The 26,615-nt window shown below is 43.6% G+C and overlaps 1 long non-coding RNA gene across 1 annotated transcript in view; it reads right to left on the bottom strand.

Annotated features, from left to right (window-relative positions):
• Positions 1-1,267: 1,267 nt before the first annotated feature.
• The window catches only part of LOC143996729 (uncharacterized), a 56,868-nt gene continuing 31,520 nt past the window's right edge, over positions 1,268-26,615 (bottom strand). The window contains exon 3 of the long non-coding RNA XR_013277588.1: positions 1,268-1,668. This is a non-coding gene — a long non-coding RNA (uncharacterized LOC143996729). The remainder of the gene's footprint in view (positions 1,669-26,615) is intronic.

Here is a 26,615-nt window from a genome sequence, read left to right as displayed (position 1 = left end):
AAGGGCAACCAAACTGATAAGAGGCATGAAGGAACTCAGCTATGAGGAAAGATTAGAGGAACTGAATTTATTCACTCTTGAGAAGAGGAGAATAAGGGGGGATATGATCAACATGTTCAAATATATTAGGGGTCCATATAGTGAACTTGGTGTTGAGTTGTTCTCTGTACGGTTAACCCAGAGGACAAGGGGGCACTCTTTACGTCTAGAGGAAAAGAGATTTCATCTTCAAGTACAGAAAGGTTTCTTCACAGTTAGAGCTGTGAAAATGTGGAATAGACTCCCGCCAGAGGTGGTTCTGGCCAGCTCAATAGATTGCTTTAAGAAAGGCCTGGATACTTTCCTGAATGTACATAATATAACTGGGTACTAACATAGGTAAAGTTGATCCAGGGAAAATCCGATCGCCTCTTGGGGGATCAGGAAGGAATTTTTTTCATCTGCTGTAGCAAATTGGAGCATGCTCTGCTGGGGTTTTTTTTTTTTCGCCTTCCTCTGGATCAATTGTGGGCATAAAATTGGGTATTTGGATTGTACGATTATTTTTTATTTTATTTATTTGTTTTTAAGGTTGAACTGGATGGACTTGTGTCTTTTTTCAACCTGACTAACTATGTAACTATGTAAGTTCCGCAAGCAGATTTGGGATGGATATCAATGGGCTGGACAGGAAGAATAGTAGGTCATCTGCAAATGCTGCTATTTTTGGGGAAAGGGTGGCATTCATTCATTCATTCATATCTAAGCCCTGAAATATTTGGGTTGTCTCTGATAAGTCTTAGAAAGGGTTCGAGGGTAAGAATGAATATCAGGGGTTGAAAGGGGTCACCCCTGTCTGGTCCCATTTGTTATTAGAAATGGTGGTGACAGGTGGCCATTAACTGTCACCCGAGTTGACGGGCAAGAATAGATTGCTTGCACCCAGTTCATCATTCTCTCTCTCTCAGACCTATGCTCTGAAGGGTTTCAAAGAGAAAGGGCCAACTCACCCTGTCGAAGGCTTTCCCAGCATCCGTCGACAGGAGCACCATCAAGGTTTGTAGTTTCCGTGCTGCGTATATTAAGTTAATCGCATTGGCACAACCTTCTGTTCTAACTAAGGTGGTTTTCGGCTTTTCCATCAATGAAGACATTGTGCTACCATCTGTGTCCTAAGATAGTAGAGTACTGGATAGGGGATTTTAAAAAGGTACATATTTCAGATTTACAATAACATGTTGTAGTGTATAAATACAAAAAGTCTCTTTATTAATACACAAGACTCCAATAAAATGGATACAGGCATGTATTCAGAGTCTGTCAGGAACCATGAAACAGACTGAGACAGAAGTACAATCAAATCACACTTGTTTATTAATAATAAAAATAAAAAGGCAAATAGAAAAAAAGCAGAGTCAAGCATAGCCAGAGTCCAGTAGCCAGATTGGGTAGTCAGCCAGTCCAAAGTTCATAAACTAGATCAGTTAATCAGCCAATCCAGAAGTCAGGGATCCAAGGAGAGCAACTGCAAGCAGGATAAGAAGCCAGGAGGGATGTCAGCAAGTCAGTCTTGAAACAAACAGCAGGAGATGGTTCCTTGTGATGTGACCAACGTGAAGGCAATGGAGGAATGAGCTGGAAGGCTTAAAATAGGCAGGTCAGACGAGCATCATCGGGAACAGCTGGTAACTGTGGAGAGAGAAAAGAGCTGGCAATTAGCCGACAGCTGAGCGGCCAGCCCAGAGGAGGAAGGGTTAAGTGAGCCCTGACACTGTCCTCCATGCTGAACCTGAGCTCTGCAAGAGAAGACACTTGAGGAGCTCAGGTTCAGCATGGGAGGACAGCACATGTGGAACCATCTATTGAGAACATACCTCAGTTTGTATCATGAAGATACATTGGTTTGGCTTTTTTCCCCCCCATCTTTCATGTGATAACGCACACCAACTGATTTTCAGGTGTGCGTGTCAAGACGTTATACCTTATTAAGAGGTGTGCTGTGTGTTATTTGCCTGGCCTCCATGTGCTTGAGCTCCCAATAGTGATACTAGATATATTACGCGTAAACTTAGGAATTAAAATTCAATATCCGCTGTGATAAAATTTACACCAAGTCACCCTCCCCCCCCCCACGGGTGACCCAACACAGCCATGTTTGTTTCAAATCTTTCTTTACAATTATAAAACATACAAAACAACCATCATCATACCTAACAATCATCAGCTACTACACCTTTCTATAAAAAAAAATAAAAAATAAAAAAATATTGAATTATAAATCATCCATCAACCATCATCCCTCCCACCTACCCCAACGCTCCTAACTTACAAATATTTTTTCAAATTCCCTGAGGTACAAAACTCCTCCCATCTTTTCCAATACTTTGAGATCGGATTCTCCACATAACCTTCTTCTCTTATTTGCTTCTCCATATAGTGTATTTCACTCATTTCACATTTCCACTCTATTATTAATGGAGCATTTTCCTTTTCCATTTTCGCGCTATTACAACTTTTGCAGCTGTAGTCATACAGTGCAAAAACTCTATCTCTTTCTGTGTTAGTGAGTTAGGTGTGAGAGAGAATAGTACTATAATTATATCCATTTTTATCGTTGTACCTGTCACACGCTGATATATTTTTATTATCTTACCCCAAAAGTCTCTTATCTTGTAACAGCTATACCATATGTGTTCTAGAGTACCCTTTTCTATTCTGCATCTCCAACAGGTTTCAGGGTTCCTTTTATTTATTCTATTCATTACTACTGGGCTTCTATACCATCTTATTGCAACTTTATAGTTTTTTTCTTGATACTTGATTGATACCGATAGTTTATGTATTCCTCCAAATATGCCTTCCCATTCCTTCTCTGTCAACACTTTCCCTATTTCCTCCTCCCATTTTTTCACTGCTGCCATTTTTTTTAGTGTCACCAAAAGGGAGTAATAGATTGTATATCTTAGAAAGTTTTTTATTCGCTTTGTCCTTATTCAATGCTATTTGCTCAAACACAGTTAACTGTCTATTAACCACTTGACCACTGGGCACTTAAACACCCTTAATAACCAGACCAATTTTCAGCTTTCGGTGCTCTCACATTTTGAATGACAATTAATTACTCAGTCATGCAACACTGGACCTATATGACATTTTTGTCCTTTTTTTCACACAAATGGAGCTTTCTTTTGGTGGTATTTAATCACCGCTGGGTTTTTTATTTTTTGTGCTATAAAAGAAAAAATACAGAAAATTCTGTAAAAAAATGAATTTTTCTTCGTTTCTGTTATAAAATTTAGCAGATTAGCAATTTTTTCTTCATAAATTTTGGCCAAAATTTATACCACTACATATCTTTGGTAAAAATAAGTACAAATTGGTGGATATTATTTGGTCTTTGTGAAAGTTATAGAGTCTACAAGCTATGGTGCCAATATCTGAAAATTGATCACACCTGAAGTACTGACGGCCTATTTCAATTCTTGAGACCCTAACATGCCAGAAAAGTACAACTACCCCCCAAATGACCCCTTTTTGGAAAGAAGACATTCCAAGGTATTTAGTAAGAGGCATGATGAGTTTTTTGAAGTTGTCATTTTTTCCCACAATTCTTTGCAAAATCAAGATTTTTTTTACTTTTTTTTTTTTTTTCACAAAATTGTCATATTATCAGTTTATTTCTCACACAGCATATGCATACCACAAATTACACCCCAAAACAAATTCTGCTATTACTCCCGAGTACGGCGATACCACATGTGTGAGACTTTTACACAGTGTGGCCACATACAGAGGCCCAACATGCATGGAGCCCCATCAGGCATTCTGGAGCACCCAGGACAATTCTGACATTTCTCTCCTACATGTAAAAATCATCATTTATTTGCTAGAAAATTACATAGAATCCCAAAACATTATATATGTTTTTTTAGCAAACACCCTGGAGAATACAATGGTGGTCGTTGCAACTTTTTATCTTGCACGGTATTTGCGCAACAATTTTTCGAATGCTTTTTTTTTGGAAAAAAAACAGTTTTGTGCTTAAAAAAAAAAAAAAAAAAAAAAAAAAACACACACTAAAGTTAGCCCAATTTTTGCATAATGTGAAAGATGAAGTTACACCGAGTAAATCGATACCTAACATGTCACTCTTCAAAATTGCACAGGCTCGTGGAATGGCGCCAAACGTCGCTACTTAAAAATCCCCATAGGCGACGATTTTTTTTTTTTTTTTACTGGTTATATGTTTTGAGTTACAGAGGAGGTCTAGGGCTAGAATTATTGCTCTCGCTCTAACGTTCGCAGCGATACCTCACATGTGTGGTTTGAACACCGTTTTCATATGTGGGCGGGACTTACGTATGCGTTCGCTTCTGCATGCAAGCACATGGGGACAGGGGCGGCTTTAAAAAAAAATATATATATTTTATTGTTCATTTTTACTTTATTTATTTTAGTTTGACATTTTTTTCCCCAAAAATAAATTTTTTGATCACTTTTATTCCTATTACAAGGAATGTAAACATCCCTTGTAATAGGAATATGGCATGACAGGTCCTCTTTACAGTGAGATATGGGGTCAATAAGACCCCGCATCTCATCTCTAAGCTGGGAAGCCTGAAAAAAAAAAAAAAAGATTCTGGATTTGATCGTATTGGTGAGTCGGTAGAAGCACCGGAGGGCGGCGGGAGGGGGGGTGTCTATGACTGGGTATTGCAGGGTATCACCGACTATGGCTGGGTATCTCAGAGTATGGCTGGGTATCTCGGAGTATGGCGTTGCAGAGCATTGCAGGATATTGGAGGGTGTTGCAGAGTGTTGCAGGGTATTGGTGGGTGTTGCAGAGCATTGCAGAGTGTTGCAGGGTATTGGCGGGTGTTGCAGAGCGTTGCAGGGTATTGCAGGGTATTGCAGAGTATTGCAGGGTAATGCAGGGTAATGCAGGGTATTGCAGAGTAATGCAGAGTATTTCAGGGTATTTCAGGGTATTGCAGAGTATTTCAGGGTATTGCAGGGTATTTCAGGGTATTTCAGGGTAATGCAGGGTATTGCAGAGTATTGAAGAGTATTTGCAGGGAATTCAGGGGTTAATTTTCGGTGAGCAGCGATGTGGGCACTGCAGATGCAGCCCACATCGCTGCTGACACCGATCTCTTCCCCCTCCGCTGTTCAGATCGGTACAGAGAGGGGGAGGGAGGAACCGGCGTCATAACATGACGCCGGTTTGTTTACAAGTGATCACTCCATCATTTGACGGAGCAATCACGTGGTAAACGGCCGCTATGAGCACGGATGCTCTCGAGTGCGCACCCCAGGGGGCGCGCGAGAGCGGAATTCTGGGAGGACGTCATATGACGGCCTCCCAGAGTTAAGAAACCGCCCTGTAGCCGTCATTTGGCTATAGGGCGGTTATTAAGTGGTTAATACTTATCATTAAAGGATCTATATATGTTTTCAACTGAGTGTATTGTAGCCATTTATTTTTATATTCATATCCCAGTTCCTGAAATGTTGGCATTTTCCCATCTATCAAGATTTGTATTATTCGCTCATGCTCCTGTATATTCCATTTAAGAAATGTTTTGCTTTTTAATGCTGGTTTAAATTCCGGATTAGCAAATAATGGGGTCATAGGGCCACTCAACGAGGAGAGATTTATTTTTTTTATTACATCATCCCAAATTTTTAATGTTGTTTTTACAAAGATGGGTAACTCCTTTTCTTCTATTCTTAAATTAGGTTTTATCCATGGTTGAGGTTTTATTCTAGCCCCTATTATATCCTCTTCTAACTTTACCCATTGTTTATTTTTTACATTATGCTGCCAATCTATAATTCTCATTATTGATGCTGCTTGAAGATATTTGGTGAAATCAGGCATTGCCAGTCCTCCATTTGTTTTTGTTCTTATTAATACTTCTCTTCCTATTCTAGGAACCTTATGCGACCATATAAAACTTTTCTGCAGCTTCTCTTAAATCCTTCATAACCTTTCTTGATGGTACAATAGGGACAGTTTGAAAACTATATATCATAATTGGTAGTATCACCATCTTTAGAATATTTATTTTCCCTAGCCAGGAATAAGTTATTTTATCATATTTTCCTAAAAGTTTTTTTACCTTATAAATTGCTTTATTATAATTCATGTCCTGTAGAAGCTTTAAGTCACTTGGAATATATATGTGTTTGACCATGTGCAAAACATGTTTGTCGGATGACATTTTTGGTTGACTCCTTGTAAGTGGTCACCCCTGGACCTATGTTGAGGTTGAGAATATATATCAGAATTTATCTAAAAATTACTTTTGAACAATTTCGTCCATTTTTTACTGATGAAGCCGCTTTTGGCAAAACATGTAGAAGTTTTTGGACGCAGTATTTTAAGTATGGAATTGTGCAATTTAACGGTGCCGCTAATAGGGATTCTGTGTATATACCTATGACTCTGAATACATGTCTGTGTCCATTTTATTGGAGTGCTGTGTATAAAGAGACTTTTTTGTACTTTTACAATAACAGGTTTTAGTGTATATCTGAAATATGTACCTTTAAAATCCCCTATCCAGTACTCTACTATCTTTCAAACGAAATGGGATATTGGTACCTTTATGCATACAGATTTTTTGAAAATTGATCTCTAGCCACATTTTGACTCTGTGTCCTAAACTGGCACTTCCTAAGGAGGTGGCCATCCATTCCCTGGACGTGGTCTGGGCTCTAATGGTATATCTGTCTGCCACGGCTCCCTTCCGGAAGTCAGACTCTGTTTCGGTAGCTGGTCCAAAAAAAAAAAAAGGGGATGGTGGTCTCGTCGGCCACCATTTCCAGATGGATCAGACAGATTGTGGTCCAGGCTTACACCTCGAAGGGGCAGGTGCCCCCCTTTCCCGTCATGGCCCATTCCACCAGGGCAATTAGGACCTCTTGGGCTTTCCAACATCAAGCGGCAGTCACTCAAGTGTGTAAAGCGGCGACTTGGTCGTTCGTTCACACCTTTACAAAGTTCGTCTGATGCCTGCTTTAGCCTCAAAATTTTGCAGGCTGCCAAGTAATGTTGCAATTTTACACTCTCTTCTGTTAAGAAAAAGTTACCTTTTTGAATATTAATACACGTTGCTTCATTTTTTCACCGCAAGTTCTGATGCGGTTAGTTCAGATGGTGACTCCCCTGTTAGGGAGTGCTGCTGGTTGTGGGTGAAGTTATGTTGCTGTTCCCACCCCTCGTTATGACACTGCTTAGGGACGTCCCTATGGCCAAGATTACTAGAGCTGTGTCCGTCAATGAACAAGAGAAAATATGATTTTTGTACTCGTAACATCCTTTTCTCTGAAGTTCCTTGACTGACACAGCACCCTCCCCTCCTATTGGTTTATGTTATACTGCTTGTTGACGTACTGAGCTGCAGGAAGCAGGCTGAAGGGTTATTACCAGAGGGACTGCCCCCTGGGTGGAACTGTAAAGTTCTGTTTTTCACATGTATAACATGTTCTGCTTAGTCCTCTCCTGAAGGTGGCGTCAAGATTGGAGCCGTGTCCGTCAATGAACTTCAGAGAAAAGGATTTTATGGTGAGTACAAAAATCCTATTTTTCCTTTCCTGGTCAAACCATGGCAGCATACTAGTAATAGGCTCTGCCTCTCTTCCGCTCCCTCAGGACCAGTGAATAGCATAAATTAAAGGCCTAGTTAGGCCCCACCCTATTCTTTGTAATTAGGTACATACTGAAACGTACAAGTGTGTGTTCGTATGCTGCCATGGTTTGGTGTCAGGAAAGGAAAATTACGGTAAGTATTTGATACAATTTCCGATTTTCCTGGCACCCCCATGGCAGCATACTAGTGTTAAATAACTAGCTGACAGGGTGGGTTCTACTTGTCGAATCAATTTTTAATCAGAATGGGACAGAAGACGGAACACTCCTTCCTTTGCAGTTCACTAATGGCAAGCCCCCCGGATCTACTCTGTACCGCTTGAAAAGGTATCCTGGGATGATCATGATACTTCCCTGCAGATGGATTCCATGGATACCTTCAAATGGGCAGCCCATGAGACTGAAACCAATCTGGGGAAGTATGTATCCACGACTGAAGGAGGTTCACGACCCCTCGTCCTATATGCACAACCAAATCTACCAAGTCCAGGAGGTAACCTCTTTTCCCTGACGAATTCCAGATAGAAAGATGAAAGACTTATTGCATGATCTGAAAAGGGCAATTGTGGATAGGGACTTCAAGTTCTGTACACGTCCAATTTTTGTGACCCTCCTGAGTGATTCTCTGGGAAGTCAGACAATGCCCAGATGACTGTTAGATGGGAGGACTGTCACTCCCCTTGATACAAGATGATTTATCAGACACAAGTCTACTACTTCTGGAAAGAAAATATCTTTTTCTAAAGCTCTCGAAGCTTCAATCTCATATATCCTTCTGCTTGAAGATCTTGCGATAGATACTGCCTAGTAGATAATGAACACTGTTCTGTTGGAGCAAATGTTCGCACTGATTTGAAATCCAGCAACACTGATAGATTCCACTAAGAAAGATCCTCCTTCATGGTGGTTGAAACCTCCTGCCTTCAAAATTTGTGCAAAAGGATATTTAACACATTCAAGCCTTGTTATTGATAACCTAGTCTACACTTGCAATCTCAAGGAATATAGGCTAAGGCTCATGTCTAATCTGGTCTACAAGTCGTCCAGAACAGCTGTCACCAGAGGTACAGTAGTGTCAATATCTCACCCTTCTGAGAAATAAGGCAAACTTGTTCCAGATTTTGGCATAGATATTGTTAGTAAAGTGCCTTATCACACTCCAAGGTAGAGATCATCCTGGAGCAGGCTAGGTGCGCAAGCTTCCCCTATCAGTCTTACTGTTTGCAGCCATGGCCTGCATATGTGCAAAGGGGAATTGGCTTCTGTCTCAGGAGATGAATGGCCATGAAAACTCAAGGCACTCATTGTCAAAATGGAGGAATGGATATGACTACCATATTCACTCTCAACAGCCTTAAGAGGAATCTCATGAGAAATGTTTTTGAAAAATATATAGGCTAGATTGCAGATCCATGGAGAAAATCAAGGCATTTGTCCCCTCTGCCTTGGGGCGCGGAACTGATTCAGACATCCTCCTAAGTTTGAAATAGCTGTGAGAAGCAATGTAGTCTGGTTGGCCCCACCTGTGGACCAGCTCATAGAAGACCTACAGTATAGGGTTACTCGTGCTCTGGAAAGTTTGCATGATGGTCGGTCTGTCTGTTCAAGTCCCCTAGGAGGTAAACTGCTTTCCGAATTTGCAGGTGATTTCCTGACCCCAACAGTGTGGGATTCTCTTAATAGCATATTGCCACAAGTTCCTCCTTGGTAATGAATATAGGCAACTGCTGCCCTCAACTGCAGAGAGACTGATCTTCCCTTGATTCTGTGTAGCAAGGCGAAATGTGCTAAAGAAGCTGCTTGGATTTCTAGGGTATTTAAGGCTACCCCACTTGGCTGGGAATCTCCCATTGGACTTAATCGACAGTTTCTCACAGTGTGCCTTCCAGGCTATCTTTCCTGAGATGAATAGTAATTGTGATCTAGTCTAATGGTTCTAATGGGGCAACTTCATTCGATTTTCCCTCTTCAGCCACCATCGTATACTCCTACTCATACTGAGTGACAGTTGATAACTGTGCCAGACTCTGATTCCTTATTGTGCCAAGATTTCCAGCACAAACTGTCGAAGTCAGAGTGCCCAAGGGATTATTGTTATGACGACATTTGTGCTCCAAAGATTGAGGTACTGAGAAATGGTCAAACAAGTGCAGATTACTGTCTTCAGCATTCCTCCTTTGATTGCCACGGTTTTCTCTGGTGGAAGCCGAACAGAGTTGGCAGAGTACCTCCCAGTATACTGTTAAGTTAGAGAGAGTTAATAAACCAGCCATATCCCAGCAGGGTGTTTATGAGAATCTCTTGGTGCATCAGCAATTATTTTGGACCTCTGGATAGAAAAATAATGTTGTTTAGATAGCAGTGCACCCGGAGAACTTGTTCTGAGTGGAGCTAACACTGAACGAGAACCCTTTTGAACAGTCTCGGAGACCTGCATAGGCCAAAAGGTAGATTGTTAAACTGGAAATGCATCTAGCTGATCATAAGCCTTTAAATTATGAAAGAAGGAAATATTTTGGGATGTTTAGATCGCTATTGTGAAGATCCAAAAAATAGTATTTTGCCATCTGGCTGCACTGGTTTAATGGACTCCATTTTTAAGATCTTTAAGGGGATAAACACAGAATCAGGCCCCGACCACTACAACCCTGGCAGACAGACAATACCAAAAGCCTCAAAAATTTTTTAGCCGTGCTCTTGAGCGACTGTGGCGTAAAACTAAGTCACAGCAAGATTTCAGCCAATATAAATCTGCCCTCCAGCAGACCGCAGGCTCTGAGTCATCGAGCTGGGCAGCATGCAAGGGTACTTCAAGTTGGGCAGCAGATAGTAACACATCAGGCTGGGCAGCAGGCTCCGGGTCATCAAAGCTGGGCAGCAGGCTCCGGGACATTAAGCCGAACAGCGAACACCTTAAATTCCAGCTGGATCACAGGCATCGGCTCAGCAAGCTGGGTAATGGGCCACGGCTCAGTGGGCTGGTTAATGGGCCCGGGTCAGCGAGCTGGACACTGGGCGCTGGTCCAGAAAGCTGAATAACGGGTATCAGTTTAAAAGACTGGGACACCGTGACCCCAGACTGGGATACCAATATCAAGACATCAGGCTGGAAGGTGGGCACCAAGACATCAGGCTGCAAGGCAAGCACCAGGACTTCAGACTGGAAAGCGGGCACATCAGACTAGATAGCCGTACTGGGATGTCAGACTGGGTAGCAGGCACTGGGTTGGCAGATTTAGGTGGGTCATCAGGTTCAACTGGCATGAACACAGGCTAGTAGAGGTTGATTGGGGTGGAGGCAGATTGGGTTACTGGCAGGATGGTGTGGGTCGGAAAGAACCTTTGTTTCTTTTTTGGCTTAGCCACTGCAGGTTTGTAGGTAACAGCGGGGATGTGAGGGAAGGATGTAGTTGGGCAAAGGGAAGGGCTGGAATGTGGTAAAGACATGGGAACAGTGGCTGGAGGAGGCTTTTGTGGAATTGTTACAGGTGGAAGGGAAGAGGCAGGTGGATTGAAGGCAGGATAGGTGCAACAATTGTAGACTGGGTAATAGCATTTGGTAGGTAGCTGTTTAAACTGGGCTGTAGCTGAGGTTGCCATAGGCAACGGGGAGATTCTTGGGAAGGCAGGTGATTAATGGCAGGGCTGGAATGTTGTGGCTTGGCTAAATACAGGAGATCTGACCATGCCTGTAGCACAGATTGAACAAAAGTTGATTCATACACAGCCTGACTAAACAGGGATTGCACTGAATTAAAAGGATGTTGGGGCTATCTGTCTCATACTTCCTTATGGCAAAACATGAACTATAAAGAACTGTACAAACTCAGAGGCTTTGGGAACAGTGAAAGGATGGGCATAAAATATACTACACAATTATACCATGGAACTACCCTTAAATCATTTATGGAGATACAATCAGAATTTAATATACCACGTACCAATTTCTACAAGTATTTGCAGCTATGTCATGCACTACAGATGTAGTCAAGACAAACAGAGCTTAGATTAATAGACCACCCACCGATACAAGGCATCCTAATGGAAAGTGAAAAGAAAGATATGATCTCCAAAGGTTACCTCGTTTTTTGTTTTGTTTTTTTATATAAATTCTTTATTTATCAGGGTGCAACATGTGGAAATACAGACAGCTCATCAGAGAAAAATACAATGGAAATACATGTTATGTATCTATACTCTATGCAATAGTAATAACACTTTACGTAAAGTTTCTTAGGTTGTTAGAGGCAGAGTGAGATTCCAGAGAGTAGGAAACCTACGCACTCCGCATTGCACCATCAATTTTTCTTGGCATTAGCCATTTTTCTAGAAAGGGTTTGGTGTCCTATGCCACCAATTCCGTAAAGTCATTACCTGATGAACCAGCATCGGATAGGACAGAAAGGGGGGTAGGATGAAAGGATTGGGGGGGAGGGGGTAGTATAGGAGAGGGAGAGAAGAGAAAGGGAAAAAAAACAAAAACAAACACACACCATGCAGTATGTATAAATATTTATTTATATATTTATATACATACACACACACACACACACAATTAAGTACATATATACATGAATGGGGCAGGGGCAGGGTAAGAGGGGCTTGTACCCAGGGCTCAAGTCCTGCGGGAACGGAGTTCCTGTACTTTTTCCACAACAGGAACTCAGTTCCCGTTAGCAGCCGTGTCCTGCAAGACTTTGAAGTATGAGAGATGTGTGGCAGGTGCTACACCAGCAGCTGCCGACACAGCTCGCAATAGCAAGTGCCGCACATCTGACCATTCAGGCATTGCCAATAGGGGGCCCAATGACAGCTTCCTCTTCAATCTACCTGTCAATCACAGCTAGCTGATGGGTAGATCAGGTCCCTGCTGCCAAGAGATTGTATTTAGTCAGACCTCTCGTGATGCGCTCCTCCCCGCCGGCCCCTCCTGATTTTATGTCTCCTCAACTTCCCCCCCCCCAGTCTCCTACATATTTGCTCTGTGTTTCCCGCTGAATCCCCCCCTCTTCTATCTTCAGTGCCATATGATGAGAGAACCCAGAGGAGGAGCACAGCTTTTTTTAATTTATTTTTTCCAAGAAGTTTATTGACAAATATTGTAAAGATTACAAAGAACAAATAACATTCGTAGTAAGCTAGTAAAAACACGGAGCGGTACTACGAGACAATACAGATCAGTTAACAGTATTTTAGCACAAATGCACATATATTATGACGGATAAGATGAGAAAACTAAGCAGGATAGATAATATAACACAGCCATCGTAATCCGGTTCATGTTGTCAAATCAAATGAGTTAATACTCAGTTAAAGTATTGGATTACAAAGGTAAGAAGCCTAAATAACCCCGGGGGGGCCAATCCAAGTTTTAACGGCAAATGTGTGATTTTGCAGCAATCACCTGAAGTATAATAAACAGAAGCTCATGGAGCATAACCATTATTAGGCAAAAACTCACGACAGGTATGCATGTGGATACATTGGTATAATGGGATATGTCCATGTGTGGTCAATTTTGGCCATGTCCAGTCTCCAAGCAATCCATCCACCCCAAAGGGGAGCACACTGTGGATTGGGAAGTACTCTCAGTAAAATAGGGTTGTTTATTTAGAGACTGGATAAGGCTGGTGAAGTAGAGCAAGCCACTGTGTAGTGTAATGGACGAATCCAAGTTTTGATTTATTAACATAGAGGAGGAAAATTTCTGCAGGAGCATATAGCAGGGTATGATCCTTCGATTAGGATGGAAATAAAGTATAAGGGAAGGTGGGGAGGGGGGGGGGCTAACCCCGCTAGATGAGAGGACGGGGTAGAGAACGGAGTGGGGGTCAGCAAAGTGGGGTAAAGGGAGGACGGAGTCCGAGCAGTATTTCAGGCCAGCTATCTTAGCATTACGTCAAGGCGGTCACGATGTAGTGGCGGGAGTTTGGTTCACGGAGGCTCGAAAATGAATCCAGCAGGCCCAGGTGTTGGTGAATGTGGAGTGTCTGTCATGCGCCTGGTGAACCAGCCTTTCCATTTCTTCCGTTCTGTCAATTTGTCTATACCATTCCTCAATAGTCGGGGGAGTTGTAGATCTCCAGTGCCTGGGGATACATTGGGTGGCTGCATTAATCATATGTAGGAGTAGTGATTTCCGATAAGTCTTTTTTGGAAGGGACGTATGATGTAGTAGGTATTGGGATGGGGAGAATTCTGGATGGTGCGTAGTTACTTGGATTATGACACGATGGACCTCACTCCAGTATGGTTGGAGTAGTGGACAATCCCACCAAACATGCATGAAGGAACCAAAGGCAGCTTGGCATCTCCAGCACGTTGGAGGGATCCCCGGCACAAATTTATGTATTTTGTCAGGAGTGCGGTACCATCTGGAGTATATTTTGTATCTGTTTTCTTGCGCTGATACATTGAGTGTACCCTTATGTGTATGTTCGTAGATCGTACTCCAGTTGTCGTCCGTCAGTTTGGTCCTTAGGTCTGTTTCCCAGTATTGTAAGATAGGTTTGTGTGGTAAGGTGTCGGAGCTCAACATCTTCGCAATAAGCTAAATCAAATGTTGTTGGGGTTCCGAGCTATTGCATAGTGTTTCGAAGGGGGTTAGGTCCCGGTGCCAATATGAGAGTGGTGTCGCTGAAGTCAGAAAGTGTCTAATTTGGAGGAATTTAAAGAATGGGAGGTGTAGGTTTGGAAATTTAGCAAACATTGTGGGATGGGAGAGTAGTTTGCCCTGTTCAAAGAATTGATGCTCTGTGTAGGGTGGGTCTTGAAGTGGAAGACGAGAGTCATGACCCGTCAGATCCGGGGGAAATTCAGGATTTCGTGAGATAGGGGTCATGGGTCCGTGCGGCTGCGTTGTGTTCAGCGACTTACATGTGTGTACAAACACCTGTAGAGTAGGGCCTATAAGAGGGTGGGACCAGCAATTCACAGGGACTGCCCGTTTCGGGATCCAAGGAAGATTGGGTAGTGGGATGTGTGTAACAGCCTGTTCGAGATGAATCCATGCCTTAGCGACATGGTGCACGTGCCAGTCTACAATTCTAGTGAGTAAACTCGCATTATAGTAGGTGTGGATGTCTGGTAGACCTAATCCGCCACATTGTTTGGGAAGGATTAATTTAGCCCAACTCAATCTGGGGGGTTTAAGGGACCAAAGAAATTTTCTGCAAATAGTTTTGTATGTGAGAAAAAAGGATTTAGGGAGCGTGATAGGAATAGTTTGGAGCAAATAGAGTAGTCTAGGAAGGACATTCATTTTTAAAACCGCAATTCTGCCAAACCAGGAAAGGTGTCCTTTGTGCCAATTCTGAAGGTCGTCTTGTATTTTGGAGAGTGCTGGACCAAAATTTTTGGCATATAGCTGTGATAGGTCCGAAGGGATTTTAATGCCTAGATATGTCAAGTCATGTCTTTCCCAGCTAAAGGGAAAGTTTTGGCGGCATTGGTCAACGATATTGTCAGGTAGGGAGATATTTAGTGCTTTCGATTTCTCAAAATTTATTTTGAGATTGGAAAGGATGCGAAAAGTCTAAGTCTCTCAGAAGGTTAGGTAAAGTGATAACGGGATCTGTGAGGAATAGCATGATGTCATCCGCATATGCGGCGATTTTATAGTGTGAATCTTTAATGGTAACTCCACAAATGTTTGGATTCGCCCTAAGCATGCGAAGGAGCGGCTCCATGGTAAGCACAAATATAAGTGGGGAAAGGGGACACCCCTGACGAGTGCCATTGGCAATGGAGAAGGCGTTCGATAGGCGGCCGTTGACCCGTATTCTAGCAGTAGGGGATGAATATAGGATGGAAATCATTTGAACCGTCAATGGGGGGATACCTAGGTGTGTCAGTACCATTGTCATGTAGTCCCAGGCCACTCTATCGAACGCCTTCTCTGCATCTAGTGATGGGAGAAATCCTTTGGTGTGAGATGAGGTAAGCCAATGGTGGATGTTGAGGGTTTTTATGGTGTTATCCCTGGCTTCCCTGCCAGGGATAAATCCTACCTGATCAGTGGATATAAGATCTGGGAGAAGGGGTAGGATGCGGTTTGCTAACATTTTTGCATATAATTTGATATCCACGTTGAGTAAGGAAATGGGGCGGTAATTAGGGATTAGTGTGGCGTCTTTGCCTGGTTTGGGGATCAACGTAATATGCGCTTCCAAAAGATCAGTCATGGGTCTATTAGAGGAAGAGAAGGTGTTGAAGGTCTGGAGGAGGTGTGGTAACAGGTGTTCCGAAAAAGATTTATAGTACGCTGCCGTTAAACCATCGGGGCCTGGGCTTTTGCCTGCTTTAAGTTGTTTAAGGGCACAGGTCATTTCTTCCATGGTCAGAGGGGCATTTAGATTAGCACGTAAAGTAGGAGATATGGGAGGAGGGGAATATTCTGTTAGAATTGTTATTAGGTCAGCTCTAGTATTTCTGCTATCCGCGGGCGGGTGTTGCGGCAGGTTGTATAGGGAATGAAAATAGGACACAAAATGTTGGGCGATAGCATCCGAGTCTATAACAGCCTCTCCTGTGGGGGTTGTAATCTTATGTATATTGAAACTAGCTTTTTGCTTTTGGAGGGCTCTAGCCAACAGCTTACCAGATTTATTGCCAAACTCATAAAACAATTTTTTTGACACGATAAATTGTTTTTTTAACGTTTTCTGAAGTGCATCTAAAAGATCTTCTCTGGTCTTAGTAAGTTCAGCAAGATATGTATCAGCTAACGTATGCGTGTGAGCTCGTTCCAGCAATTGGATACGTGCGTAGAGCGAGTCCAAAAGTGCTTTCTTAATTTTATTTCTTTTCGCGGTCAGTGATATGAATAGACCTCGTATTACACATTTGTGTGCTGCCCAGACCAAGGCAGGGGGCATGTCAGTCGAGTTTTCCTCAAAATAACGAGAAAGGCATTCCACAACGGAAGCTTTGTTTTCCTCATCTAACAGTAGGGAATCGTCCAATCTCCATATGTGAGATCGAGGATGAGTGTGGGAAAGACGTAGCGAAATAGTGATTGGGTTATGGTCGGAGAGGAGCTTAGGTTCAATCGTAGCTTTTTCTAGGCAGTGAATGTCAGTTTGGGAAATGAAAAAGTGATCAAGTCTCGAATATTTCTGATGTGGGGGAGAGAAAAAGGTGAAGTCTTTCTCTGTCGGGTGTAGAGTGCGCCAAGTGTTGTGTAAAGTCAATGTTTGTAAGGGAGCACAGCTATTTTGCTCACAGGACATGCAGGGAGAGAGTTGAGCTGAGGGAGGAACATCAGTTTGGGGTGGTAAGCTGAGAACAATACCTGGCAAAGTTTAATGCCTGGAGGGAAGTTTATGTGGAAATATGTGAAGGGTTGGAATAGCAGCAAGTGTGTGTTGGAGCCCTGCAGAGTTTGCAGGCCCCCAAGCTAACATACATCTCCTAAGCAGGAACACATCACCAAGCATTCTGTCCAGATAATGTGCAGTTCATTTATGACCTTTCCATTTAACGATGTGTTAGCCAAACTCTGTTTAATGAAAAGTGTAAACTCACCACATAAACACTCTATATACAAAATAAATTCCCCAATAAAGATCAGAACATTTGCATGGAAGCACAATTGAATGGATGTTGATTATTCAGAGAATTACAGTATTTATGTTTATTGAGGATTTTTTTTTTTTTATGTACTAACAGTTAAGCTTCATACACAACACGAAAATTGGATGAAAAATACCACTTTTGAAGCGTTCGTGCATATGTGTATAATTTTTTTTTGGTGGGCAAGGGGGATCTTGGGTGGGAGTTCCCACACTTTTTTCCCCAGGACTTGACCCCTGCTTGTACCCCTGACCAGTCTCAGCCGTGCCAAGTAGGGAGGAAGACAGCTCACCCTCCTCAAGGGGGTCTGTTAACCAGTTGTCCAAACTCCACCGAGTAAATAAACTCATGCCAGAAATACAATTTCTCATGTAAGCCTTTTTCCGTGGCCAAGTCCTCCATTGCATGTATGTCAGTTACTCTTTTTAGCCATACTGTCACTGTGGGCGGCTGGGTCTGTTTCCAATACAAAGGGATACAGCTTTTAACTACTGTGAGCAGAAGCGGCAGGATGGATTTCCTGTAATTTTTGGTTGGGATTGTGTGGTGGTGCAGGAGGAAGAACTCAGAGGAATCTGGGACCGCACAATCCGTGAACTTCTGTAGAATACGATGTACCTCCCTCCAGAAGGGCCGTAGCAACCTGCATGACCAGAATACATGGAGGAGAGAGCCAACCTCCTCCCCAACACAGGTCAGTGGGAACATTTTGTGAAGTTTTGCTGGCGTGTGGTACCAACGGAACAATACTTTATATCCCACTTCTTGGTGTCTTGCACTTATGGAATGTCCATCCCTTCTCCTGCTGCATTATAAGCAGAACTAAAATGTGGGATCAGCATGTCACCAAATGTCCTATAATACAAAAATGGAGAACCCGTCCGGACCTGGTGCTTTACCCAATTGCATCTGTGACATCGCTAGGGTCGCCTCATCTGTCGAGATTGGCCCCTTGAGAGCACTCAGCTCATCTTCTGGGATCTGTGGGAGGCCCGACTTGCATAAATAATCATAGATATTCTTCCGACGGATGGACCTGTCTGTCTCTGATGGTGGGGACGTAAGGTTGTATAGGGCCTTGTAGTAATCCAAAAAGAGGGCAGCAATCCCTCTGTTGTATGGACCTTGTCGTTCATGTCGTTTATCATTTCAGGAATGAACGTTCTAGCTTTTTGGGTTCTTAGCGCCCGTGCCAGCATTCTACTGCACTTGTTACTATATTCATAAAATGTACGACGACATAAAGATATCGTCTCTTTGGCTTTAAATAATGCCAGAGATCGGAGCCGTTGTCTTAGGGCAGTTAGTTCTGACAGGACCTGGGATGCCATTGACTTTTTGTGAGTGGTTTCCAAGCTTCTAATTTTGACCAGGGGATCCACAATTTGCTTTGCTCTCTTTATTTATACGAGACCCTATTTGGATCATGACGCCTCTAATAAAGCTTTTATGGGCTTCCCAAATTATTGTCGGATTTACTTCCGTAGTTACATTGGTAGAGAAATATTGTCTCAGTTCTGCCGACACTTCGGCCACTACCTCTGGGGTCTGTACAAGCGTGTTGTTGAGTCTCCATGACCATTGCTTCATTCCAGGCTGTAACAAATCTATGTCAATGAGGACTGGTGCATGATCGGAGAATGTGATAGAGCCTATCGAGGCTGATATGACCCTAGAGAGGAGTGATTATGGCATCATGAATAGGGATGGCCGAACGGTTCGCCCGGCAGTCGGTTCGCGATTCGCCCGATCGACGGACTATTGTCGCTGTTCGCCCAGCGGACTTACGTATTTACTGTGTAAAACAACTTTGACCTATGATGACACATCCATCATGGGGTACAGGACAGCCAATTGAGACATTACAGCACATGGACAATTGGACATTCCCCCATACTTCTAAATAGACCCGATCCAGCGGCCATTTTACATTCTTTCTACTGTCACTAAAGGGAGAGGGTGCTGTGTGGAGCAGGGAAGAGACTGCAGTGACCCAAATCGCTAGCTATTAGGACCACAAAAGTCCTTTTAAGGACTGGTATGGTATAGGTGTAGTTCAGGATATAGGTTTGAGGCACTGCTATTCAAGTCATTGTTGCAACAGATTGCCTTTTGTCAGTGCAGATAGGGACAGACAGGACGCTGTGTGTAGCAGAGAGGGACAGTCAGTTTAATCATTAGCTGTCACTATTAGGTCCACAAAAGTCCTTTTCAGAACTGGTATGGTGTAGTACAGGATATAGCTTTGAGTGCACTGCTATTCAAGTGATTGTTGCAGCAGCCTGTATTTTGTCAGTGTACAGAGGGACAGACAGGATGCTGTGTGTAGCAGTGAGGGACAGTCAGTTTAATCATTAGCTGTTACTATTAGGTCCACAAAGGTCCTTTTCAGGACTGGTATGGTAATAGGGTTGTACACGTATAATATTCTTTCTTCCAAATATAGAAAGAAAATTATACTTGACTGCTGCCCTTATGCTGCAGCAGTCCTTTATCAGTATAGGGACTGAGGTACAGTCTGCTAATCACAACCTACTAGTTCCACAAAGGTCCTTCTAAGGACTGGTAAGGTATAGCGTACTACAGTATATAGGGTTGAGTGAGGTACAGTCTGCTAATCCTTAAGGACTGGTATAGGTCCACAATATATAGGGTTGAGGTGCACTACTGCTGACTGCTGCCCTATTCTGCAGCAGTACTTCATCAGTATAAGGACTGAGGTACAGTCTGCTAATCCCTAGCTACTAGTTCCACAAAGGTCCTTAAGGACTGGTATAGGTGTACTATTTGGTGTGAAGTATATAGTTGTGTAATACAGGTATAAAATACTTGCACATACTTGACTTCCTCCTGGGGCTGCTTATTATGAGGGGCTCCCACCATCCCTGTGCTGTGCTGACTTCCTCCTGGGGCTTTACCTCTGCTGTGCATATCATGAGGGGTTCCCACCATCCCTGTGCTATGCTCATTATGAGGGGCTCCCACCATCCCTGTGCTATGCTGACTTCCTCCTGGGGCTGCTTATTATGAGGGGCTCCCACCATCGCTGTGCTGACTTCCTCCTGGGGCTGTACCTCTGCTGTGCATATTATGAGGGGCTCCCACCATCCCTGTGCTATGCTCATTATGAGGGGCTCCCACCATCCCTTTGCTATGCTGACTTCCTCCTGGGGCTGCTTATTATGAGGGGCTCCCACCATCCCTGTGCTATGCTCATTATGAGGGGCTCCCACCATCCCTGTGCTATGCTGACTTCCTCCTGAGGCTGCTTATTATGAGGGGCTCCCACCATCCCTGTGCTTTGCTGACTTCCTCCTGGGGCTGCTTATTATGAGGGGCTCCCACCATCCCTGTGCTGTGCTGATTTCCTCCTGGGGCTGCTTATTATGAGGGGCTCCCACCATCCATGTGCTATGCTCATTATGAGGGGCTCCCACCATCCCTGTGCTATGCTGACTTCCTCCTGGGGCTGCTTATTATGAGGGGCTCCCACCATCCCTGTGCTATGCTGACTTCCTCCTGGGGCTGCTTATTATGAGGGGCTCCCACCATCCCTGTGCTATGCTGACTTCCTCCTGGGGCTGATTATGAGGGGCTCCCACCATCCCTGTGCTATGCTGACTTCCTCCTGGGCCTGCTTATTATGAAGGGCTCCCATCATTCCTGTGCTATGCTGACTTCCTCCTTGGGCTGTACCTCTGCTGTGCATATTATGAGGAGCCCCCACCATCCCTGTGCTATGCTCATTAGGAGGGGCTCCCATCATCCCTGTGCTATGCTGACTTCCTCCTGGGGCTGCTTATTATGAGGGGCTCCCACCATCCCTGTGCTATGCTGACTTCCTCCTGGGGCTGCTTATTATGAGGGGCTCCCACCATCGCTGTGCTGACTTCCTCCTGGGGCTGTACCTCTGCTGTGCATATTATGAGGGGCTCCCACCATCCCTGTGCTATGCTCATTATGAGGGGCTCCCACCATCCCTTTGCTATGCTGACTTCCTCCTGGGGCTGCTTATTATGAGGGGCTCCCACCATCCCTGTGCTATGCTCATTATGAGGGGTTCCCACCATCCCTGTGCTATGCTGACTTCCTCCTGGGGCTGCTAATTATGAGGGGCTACCACCATCCCTGTGCTATGCTCATTATGAGGGTTTCTTACCATCCCTGTGCCATGCTGACTTCCTCCTGGGACTGCTAATTATGAGGGGCTACCACCATTCCTGTGCTATGCTCATTATGAGGGGCTCCCACCATCCCTGTGCTATGCCGACTTCCTCCTGGGCCTGCTTATTATGAGGGGCTCCCACCATCCCTGTGCTATGCTCATTATGAGGGGCTCCCACCATCCCTGTGCTATGCTGACTTCCTCCTGGGCCTGCTTATTATGAGGGGCTCCCACCATCCCTGTGCTATGCTGACTTCCTCCTGGGGCTGCTTATTATGAGGGGCTCCCACCATTCCTGTGCTATGCTGACTTCCTCCTGGGGCTGCTTATTATGAGGGGCTCCCACCATTCCTGTGCTATGCTGACTTCCTCCTGGGGCTGCTTATTATGAGGGGCTCCCACCATCCCTGTGCTGTCCTGACTTCCTCCTGGGGCTGCTTATTATGAGGGGTTCCCACCATCCCTGTGCTATGCTCATTATGAGGGGCTCCCACCATCCCTGTGCTATGCCGACTTCCTCCTGAGGCTGCTTATTATGAGGGGCTCCCACCATCCCTGTGCTGTCCTGACTTCCTCCTGGGGCTGCTTATTATGAGGGGCTCCCACCATCCCTGTGCTATGCTGACTTCCTCCTGGGGCTGCTTATTATGAGGGGCTCCCACCATCCCTGTGCTATGCTCATTATGAGGGGCTCCCACCATCCCTGTGCTATGCTGACTTCCTCCTGGGGCTGCTTATTATGAGGGGCTCCCACCATCCCTGTGCTGTGCTGACTTCCTCCTGGGGCTGTACCTCTGCTGTGCATATTATGAGGGGCTCCCACTATCCCTGTGCTATGCTCATTATGAGGGGCTCCCATCATCCCTGTGCTATGCTGACTTCCTCCTGGGCCTGCTTATTATGAGGGGCTCCCACCATCCCTGTGCTATGCTGACTTCATCCTGGGGCTGCTTATTATGAGGGGCTCCCACCATCCCTGTGCTATGCTGACTTCCTCCTGGGGCTGCTTATTATGAGGGGCTCCCATCATCCCTGTGCTATGCTCATTATGAGGGGCTCCCACCATCCCTGTGCTATTTTGACTTCCTCCTGGGCCTGCTTATTATTAGGGGCTCCCACCATCCCTGTGCTATGCTGACTTCCTCCTGGGGCTGCTTATTATGAGGGGTTCCCACCATCCCTGTGCTATGCTCATTATGAGGGGCTCCCACCATCCCTGTGCTATGCTCATTATGAGGGGCTCCCACCATCCCTGTGCTATGCTCATTTCCTCCTGGGCCTGCTTAATATGAGGGCCTCCCACAATCCCTGTGCTATGCCGACTTCCTCCTGGGGCTGCTTATTATGAGGGGCTCCCACAATCCCTGTGCTATGCTCAATATGAGGGGCTCCCACCATCCCTGTGCTATGCTGACTTCCTCCTGGGGCTGCTAATTATGAGGGGCTCCCACCATCCCTGTGCTATGCTGACTTCCTCCTGGGGCTGCTTACGGTGAAGGTGTCAGTGCTTTATGCCATACATGAATTACTCAATGTTACTACACTGTGCAAACAAGAATAGAATAAATAAATAATAAGTATCAAAATCAATTAACACAAATTATTATATAGGGCATGTCACCAGATAGTGATGGCAACTACATACAATACATACAATTAAAACAAATCACCCTGTGACTAAATATTGTTCAACACTGAAAATAAATAAACAGAGAACGATAATCAAGTGAATTGTTTCAAGTTCTATCAGACAGTGTCCACTTCCTAAAAAAAAAAATTGAACTGTGAAACTTCCTGAGAACATAAAATAATGTAACCCAGTGAAATCATAGTCCATACGTTGAATCTTTAGATCATAATCCAAATAATGAAAAAAAAAAAAAACGTTAACCAGCGTCTCTTGAATAAAAAGCAGAATACATCTACACTCCTCTACCACACTGCTCTAGATGTGACTCCTCTCCCCTTATGTGGTTACACTCACCCGCTGTATATGCCTCACACTTTCGTGTTTGGCTGGATACGCTTTTCCCCTTTACAGGGTTTAAATGGGATATCCAAATTTCCAATTCGGAATGCAGGGCTGGTGCCACGGCTGTTCTCATAGATGCCACGGCTGTTCCCATAGATGCTCTCATGCAGCAAAGAAAAGATTTGCTTCCATAGCGTGATATAGTATAAAACTTTTTAATCACACATAAAAAACCTCTCACATTGCACTCACATCAAAGGATGAGTAAACACGCCAAATATAAAAAGTCACAGCACTCTTGAATAACTCATACTGAAGCATAGGTGGTCACGGCGGACCCAGGATATGCGGGAATGATGGATAGTCTCTCAACGCTCCTTAATTGTACCGCCGCTTTGCAAGGATCAATGTAAGATGTTCAGCATCCTATATGTACCTCTCTCTTTCGCCTCATAGCCAAAATCTGACGTTTCATCATACAATTTACTTAATCATGGAACTGGTCACTAGGCAAGACAAACTGACTTTTATTTTCCCCAAACTGCTCTCAATGGGCGGTGTGTAATCACCGCACATGCGCATCACCTGTGTCCCCATTCCATCAATGCTTCAGTTCACACTGCTCATTAATACAGAGTCAATCCATGATATAATCTAACAAACTTTTTAAATTATATGTAAATATTGCTCCAACAATCTGAAGCTCAATTGCGCAAAAATAAAAAGCAGAATTTTAATCTATACAGATAGCAGTAGTAAATAGCAGCAGAGAATTTCCACAGAGGAAGTCGCTCTGAACATTTCAATCTGCATCGGTATGTGTAGCACCCTATCTCCATAGTGGAGCCTTTCCCCTATCCACTCAATTTCTATTGTTATATTGTATTAAATGCTACATGCATTGGAAAAGGGGGGTGACCTACAGACTTAAAATTAACAGATTGGAAATGGATTTTATTGATATCTACTGTATATCTCCATTAAGGAGAACTAAATACCACACATAAGATGGATATAATTAATGCATTCAAGATGCCTTACAACTTAATAACATCTGATCCATTTACATGGATCATGTCAATATTCAGGGAAATACACCTGCATTAACCCACATGTATATATCACTATTTACATGTTGTAAAGCGCTGAGCCATGTTGTAAAGCGCTGAGCAAACTGTTGGAGCTATATAAAACCTGTATAATAATAAAATAATAATAATTGAAATCACTGGTCCTATTTAAACTAAAATTTAAAAAATAATAATAAAATATATATAAAAATACATATGTGTAATCACACTGCTTACAGTGCGCGTACAACACACATGATGATAACATATATATAAACTTATACACAATGAGAAGTCATTGTATATAAAAAAAAGAATAACAGCAAGAGCAAACCATGCTGCAAAAATAACATCAAGCCCGATCAAAAATTGCTAATGAAGCAACTCTAGATCAAGGTCAATATTCGTCCCTCTTGGAGAGAGACACTTCTTTTGCACAGTGTAGTAACATTGAGTAATTCATGTTCACTGGAGTGGATCTATAGTATTCAATATTTTTTAATTCACTGGTGTGGATTTATATTGTATTCAGCGCTGCTTATTCTATCGTTTAGATAAGGATTATTGTACATTGGTATTAATCAGGTTTTTCCACTGGTTTAGGGAGATTGTGGCTGATTGTGTCCACTGTAGTATAGTTTTCCTTGCATAATGCAGAAAGCGTAAGAACTGTTTTTGATATGTGCTCAGCTCTACATTCTTGAAGACTGCCAACACACACCACTTAGCCCTTGTACGCACGGTTGGAGATTCCGTCGGAATGTGTCCGATCGGAGCATTTTGTCGGATATTCCGACTGCTTGTGGTATGCATCGGACTGTTTCCGTCGGAATATCCGTCGGACCAAATTTTCCAACTTGCTGGAAATATTTTCCGACAAACTGCTCCAATCGGACATACTCCGATCATGTGTAGCCTACTCCGATGGACAAGGTGCCACGCATGCTCACAAATTCCGACACGGAAGCGCTCGTTCAGGTAAAACTACTGCTCGTAATCTATATAGCACATTCGTGCAATGTTAAAAATTCTTTCATGAAGAGCATTCTCTTGTTCTTTACAATGCTGCAAGAAGGAACTTCTTTTGATGCTCATAGTCACACACACTTCTCCCTAACGTATTTCATGAATTTTGTTTGTCACATCTACACAATTTTAGATTTTGTTTATTCTTTTTTGGATGCTTTTTATTTTTTTTTCCTAAAAATCTCCTTTAAAGGCAGTTTGCTCATTTCTCCTTTTTTTGTGGTGTTTGTGTGTAAACTTACCACAACATTTTATTTTTTATCTTTGGTTTTTTCGTTTTTAGGCTCCATGCACACTGAAGCTCAAAAAAGCTATTTCTGGACGCCAGATTGCTGGCAGAAAATGCTGGTTGAAAAACCTGCTTTTAACAGCGTTTTATACTAGCGTTAATGAGCGTTAATGAGCGTTTTACAGCGTTAGCGTTAATGGGCGTTTTTTATAAAAATACACAGAGGACACTCCAAAAATCCCACAATGCATTGAAAAATAGAATGCCGAACACTAATGAACGAGCGTTAATGAGCGTTAATGAGCGTTTGTCGTTTTTTGCCGCTGAAAAACGGCACTTTGAACGCGAATTTCTGGCGTTCAGAAAAAAAGCCCATAAACTCCACTGCTCATTAAAGCTGAAAAACGTCCATGTGTGCATGGACACATAGGCTAACATAGAGTGGAGTTTATGGGCTTTTACAAAAAACACCCAAACGCCAATAAACTGCAGTTTATCAGCTTCAGTGTGCATGGAGCCTTAATCTACAGGAGGTTGTTTAGTGTTGGTACCCCTTGTTATTCATTACACTTTGTAGTTTTGAAATGTACCTGCCTGGGGTGATGCGATTCGATGTGATGTGCTGGGGGCGATTCGATGTTCTGGGGAGATGTGATGCGATTGGGCAATGGGATTCGAGGTGTTGGGGTGAAGCGATTCCATTTGCTGATGCGATACGATGTGTTGGGGGTGATGCAATGTGCTTTGGGCGATGCAATGTGCTTTGGGCGATGCGTTGTGCTGGGGGTGATTCAATGTGCTGGGGGAGATGCGATTCTATGTGCTGGGGGAGATGCGATTCTATGTGCTGGGGGAGATGCCATTCTATGTGCTGGGGGAGATGCCATTCTATGTGCTGGGGCCAATGTGATGTGATGTGCTGGGGGCGATGCGATGTGCTGGGACCG

This window comes from Lithobates pipiens, unplaced genomic scaffold (genome assembly GCF_037356315.1).
Source record: "Lithobates pipiens isolate NorthernLeopardFrog02 unplaced genomic scaffold, aLitPip1_a1.2 Scaffold_19, whole genome shotgun sequence".
NCBI classification, from domain to species: domain Eukaryota; kingdom Metazoa; phylum Chordata; class Amphibia; order Anura; family Ranidae; genus Lithobates; species Lithobates pipiens.
The sequence above is the reverse complement of the archived record's forward strand: the minus strand, read 5'-3'. Positions and strand labels throughout refer to the sequence as shown.